Here is a 5,987-nt window from a genome sequence, read left to right on the forward strand (position 1 = left end):
TATGACATTTTTCTTTCTCTGTCTGGCTTACTTCACTTATTATGATAATCTGTAGGTCCATCCATTTTGCTGCACATGGCATTATTTCCTTCTTTTTTATGGCTGAGTAATATTCCATTGTATATATATACCACATCTTCTTTATCTGTTCATCTGTCAGCGGACATTTAGTTTTCTTCCATGTCTTGGCTATTGTAAATAGTGCTGCAATGAACATTGGGGTGCATGTAAATTTTTGAATTATTGTTTTCTCCAGATATATGCCCAGGAATAGGATTGCAGGATCATATGGTAGCTCTATTTTTAGTTTTTTAAAGTTACCTCCATATAGTTCTCCATAAATGAGTGTTTTTTATTTGGAATATTTTCTTTTGATTCTTTTTTAGAGTTTTCATCTCTCTGCTTGCATCACTTATCTGTTCTTGCATGTTGCCTACTTTATTTATTAAAGCTCTTAACACACTAATCATAGTTATTATATTATAAATTACCAGACTGATCTGGCATCTCTGAGTTCTGATGACTGATTTTCTCTTTAGAGTGTGTTTTTTTGTTTTTTGTTTTTCCTTTTGGCATGCCTAGTAATTCTTGGTTGAAGGTGAGACAGGTAAATAGGTAATAGGATTTCAGTGTGAGGATTTATATTAATCTGGCTAGTAGTTGAGCTGTGTTTAGTGTTCACTATAGTGTTAGGCATCAGAGATTTCAAATTCTTCCTTAGTTTTGTCTCTCCTCTTGCCTTTGGGCTTCCCTGTTTACTTTTCCTCAGAAAGAATCTATGTCTTGAAGCTCCTTCATTGGCAACCCACTATTATACTGGAGCCCCCATTGCTGTGGTGGAAAGGTAGGGGGAGCAGAAACATTCAATAATTTTATGATTAAATCTCAGTCCTTTTTGGGGCAGTGTCTCTGAGCTGTCACCTTCACAAGTATTTCTGCACTAGCATAGCTTTTTAATTTCTCCCTTAGGTGAGACAGGGAGACCAGACGGGGCTGGAGAGGGAGGAATGCCCTCCTCCAGCTGGACTAATGCTCAGGGAAAGTCTTTCCCCAGGGAGATTAGACCTTAGTTATGAACAAGACTCTTGGGTATATTTCACAATTATTATTCTTCCTTTTTTTCTGCCAGAGCCAGTAGAAGATCCTTCTCAGATCTTCATCATGAGAACCTGGTTGGATTTCTGGACATAAAGCCCATAAATCTGTGAGGGAACCCCTGAGAAGTGTGGCCCCCAGGAATTTCTCCTCTCACACTAGTCCTCCCTCAGCTTATAGCAAATTGTCAAAGTTATTGTGTGAGTGTTTCTAACAGTTTATGGCTCCAGTACCTTCTGCTCTAAGTAAGCAGGTATCAACTGTGTCTGTCTGGATGAACCCTTCAGACTTGGAGGTTATATTTTGCCCTGAAACCTCAATTCTCTGATAGGTCCAAGAAAAGTCAGTGACTTTTAATTTATCCAGATTTTTAATTATAAGGATGGAGGTGATGACTTCCGACCTCATTACATGTTAGATCTGAAACTGAAAGTCCTCAATTCTTCTATGTTTAACATTTATAATTCCCAGTCTAAGTGAAGATGTAGAGAATGTGGTCAGTGTGAGGATGAATGAAAACAAAAGGAACAGTGACTACATAAGATGGCAGAGTTGTGATATTGACAAGCTGGAAAAAGCATGAATTTAACCAAAGGTAATATAAAAGAGATAGACTTAAGTTTCTGCCCTTGAGTTCAAAATACATTTTTCAGGGATAGGAAAGGATAGCTGATCTTTAACAATGACATCCATGAAAAAGATCTGGGGCTTTAGTCACCATTTAGACTGCCATGAATCAACAGTGGGGATCAGCTTCCAAAGTAATTAAAGCATTGGTTCGGCTAAGTGCTTATGGGTATCAAATAAGAGTAAAACCTCAAATGCATTGGGTTAAACTACTTTCTTTATTAAAGAACTTTTTAGAATCTTTAATGTGCTCAAGTTCATCAGGATTTTCCATGAGGATAAAGAACCTGCAGCATTTGCCAAATTTATTTGACCATTGATCTGTTTTTGAATTCTGGCTCTGACATTTAATAGTTGTGAAACACTGGGTAAGATATGTGACCTCCAAGAATCTTAGTGTTCTCTTTTCTAGAATAGGAATAATAATGATTATTTCACAGTCTTTCTATGACAGTTAGATGAGAATAATGTTTGAAAACGCTTGTCATATTGCTGGGCACATAAGAAGCTCTGAGTAAATGTTGAAAGTTTCCTTCAAGTTGTTGTTTTTTTTTTTTAAATTTCCGGCCATTACCTTGAAAAAGATAGTTAGGAATAGGTCATATTTAGAACATCTAGCAACTAATATGATTTAGTCATTTACTAATCAACACATTGGTCTAGGAACAACCCTTGATTATTGGTCATGCCGATGTCAGGAGGGTGCCAGGTGATGGGCAAAGGCAGTGGTGGACACTCAGGGAGAGATTTAGAACCATGACTTTTTATCAGTTATAGGGAAACTATTTTAATACACAGTGTATCTATGTTAGTATATATCTGACCCCTGTCAGCCCTGTACACAGCATATGACAGTATGTTCAGGTAAGAACGTTTGATAGTGTAAAGCTACTCAATACAATGTTATATGATGAACCAGAGAAGTTTATTCCAGAAAAGGGAAGACTTGGGAGATGGGGGTGGGCATTAAAGCTGTCTTCAAATATCTGAAGAGTGTCAGGTAGAAGAGAGACTAGACTTGTTCTGGGTGGTTCCAGAGGGTTCAATCAAGCACAACTGATGTGTGAAAGCTTTAGGGCATGAAAGTTCACCTCCATACAGGGATAAGTTTTCAGAACTCAGAGCAGTTCAAGCACGGCTGAATTCTCCATTATTTAACGATATTCGAAAAGAGAATAGTCAAGTGCCTGGAATGGGTGTTGTGGAAGAGATTCAACTATTGAACCGTTGGAGTCATAGATTCAGCTCAAAGGTCCCGTCATCCCTGAGCATCTTTGATTCTATGACCAAGAGGCAGGAGTCTCAGTGGTAATTCTGTTATTTCTGTGAGTTACTTATATACATTATGTCAAGTTTATTCCCCTCTTTAGCCTGGAAAATAAAATGAGAGCATGAAACTACATGAGTTAACTAGAAACATAAGCTGCTGGTACGATGAACCTCTTTACGCCTGAGGGCTACTAACCCAAAGAGAGACAAATAAATGCAGAGTGTACGTATCCTAGAGATGTACACAGCAACCCAAACCTATCTGAGGTCAGCTCATTTTTAAGAAGCCTGTTTAAATATTTCAAGTTTTCTTAATTCAATACATTAACCATATATTTTAGTTACACATTAATGTCAATTAATTTAGTGAACAAGGAACCAGAGAGAAGAGGTAGAGCTGGGAAAAAGGAAGGTAATTGGCAGAAGGATGTTCTCTTTTATATGCCTGGCTCTTTTGCCTCTCTTTATGTCTTAACTTCTGCTTCATGAAACTTTCCACTCTTATGAGGTTTGAGTTTTTCATCTATAAATGGAGTGGGTTGGGTAAGATACTTTGTTTATTCGTTTAATTAAACATTTATGAAGTGCATCCTTGGTGGCAGGCATTGCACTAGTTCTCTGTGATGCAGAGACACACGTCCTGGCTTGCCCTTAGGTGCTCTGAGTTCACGTCAAGTCAGTGACAAGACGGCTATGATCCTGGGCTGCCAACATTGTCTTTAAAAAGCTCCTCACTGGACTCAGCCTGAAATGATTTGCTTTGCTCATATCAAAGGAATGACTGTGAAAGACTGTGAACACAGGAATGCTCCATCTATACACATATTCTTATTATCCAAAAGCCTATGCACAGAGTGCGAGGGATTAGAAATGAGAAAGGAGACAAATCACTGTTTAATTTCCACGAATTTCCCCTTAAGGATGACTATGAGTTCTGAGCCCTGTCATTCTCTTACGCACTTTTTTCTTCTCCCTCAGGATTTTGGATGGAAGAAGTGGCAAGTTGTTGCTTAAAATTTGTTGCAAAAGTGAGCCTCAGGCATGAATTTTATTGTCAGCCATAGAATCTCTTGAGAACATAGCCTGGGAGACGTTACCCTTTAAATTATGTTTCTTACTGTAGATAGTAAAAACTAAGTATAACCTTTAGGCTTTTAGGTACACATTAGCTCTTTCCCTCAAAACCAGCCTTTCACAGAGGTTGCTAGGACTTCTCTATCCCTTTAGTCTTTCTGAACCTTGACTTTTATTGAGGATGTATTGGTTTTATTAGGCAGGTCATTTTTTAAAATTAAAACTGCAAACAAGTATAACGTTGCAAGTCTATCCATGAACACCAGACTAAAGAATGCTATTAACCATGGGAATACAACATTGGGATATTGTAAAGTATAAGAAGTGAAGACCAACCTATTAGAAAAAAATTTTTTTAAATCAAACATGGGAAGGTGGAATGCATTAAAAGGTGGCCTGTGACTATACTATTAGTTACCTGTTCCCCTGGGATGTCTATTAAATAGAAAAGCTCTACAGGAAATTTTGTCCCTTATTTGACTAATAGCTGTTTAGTCCCTGTGATTTGGTTCGGTCGTGAATAGTGCTATATTTTTATAAAGGGTGGATTGTGTTTAAGAACATAGGCTCTGACCCAGACTTTCTTGGTTTAGATGCTGGCTCCTGGCTCTGTCCCTTACTAGATAGATGACTAGATGGTGCCTAGGTTTCCTCTTCTGTAAAATGGTGACAACCAGAATACCTATCTCAAAGATTGTTGTGAAGATTAAAGGGCTATTGCTTTCAGAGCTCATTGACCAACCTTGGTACATAGTAAGTGCTAGCACGTGTTGGTTATTATTATTACTACTTTTATTTTTAAATTATTACTGTTATTCCAGAAATTTATTTATTCACAGTCTTTACGTTCTTAAATAATATGAATAATGAAAAAAACATTGTCCTCCAAGAGTTACTGCCTTTTATTTTTCCTTGTTTAGGTGTGTGTTGGAGGTTAGAAAGTGTAGTATTACTTATTAGAATGTGTACCAGAATCACCCAGGTGTTTGTTTATAGTGCACCTTCTGGACTTCAACCAAGTTAGAATATCTGGGAGTACAGTCTAGAAACCTAGATTTTAAAGGAGGTGCCCAGAATATTCTGAGGCAAACTGAATGTTGAAGATGACTGAGTAACGCAGGCATAGCCTCTTTTGCTTAATCACAGCAACAGGTCCATTTCTAGAGCGTATATTAGACACCAGCCACTGAGATCTCTGGATAGGATCTCATTAAACCCTCATAAGAGGTCTCTGATGAAAGGATTTGCCCGAGAGCTACTGGTGAGGGGGCACATTGAGGGATAGGGTGGGGTCTACCCGGCCAGAATCTAGGGCTCCTAAACACGCCAAGCGCATCACATCCTGTCTGATCACGTGCTCCTCCTCTGTGGAGGCTTTCTGCTCTGGGAAATCCGAGCCAGAATATTCACCTCCAAATCAGTGTCAGCTGACTTCTAAAACTCTCTACATGAAGACTGTATTAGCCAATGTGTATTTTACTGAGAGGTTCTGTCCAGTGAGCAACCAGGAGGGTGATGATGAGAACACTGAGCGTCTTCTGTGGCACCACAGAGCTGCTTTTTTTGGTTTTGCTTTGTTTTGTTTTTTGCGGTACGCGGGCCTCTCACTGCTGTGGCCTCTCTCGTTGCGGGGCACAGGCTCCAGACGCGCAGGCCCAGCGGCCACGGCCCACGGGTCCGCACGCGGGACCCTCCCGAACCGGGGCACGAACCCGCGTCCCCTGCACCGACAGGCGGACTCCCAACCACTGCGCCACCAGGGAAGCCCCACAGAGCTGCTTTTATTTCACTTTCTAACAAACTCTGCCTGTTTGCCAGTAGGTGGCGTCTTCGAAAGCCATACCACAATCCTACACCGTGGAAAACCCGACTCTTAGATCCTGAATCCCTAATACTTAATTTAAATAGATAAAAGCAGATTT

The sequence above is a fragment of the Grampus griseus genome (assembly GCF_964374135.1).
Source record: "Grampus griseus genome assembly, chromosome: 7".
NCBI lineage: Eukaryota > Metazoa > Chordata > Mammalia > Artiodactyla > Delphinidae > Grampus > Grampus griseus.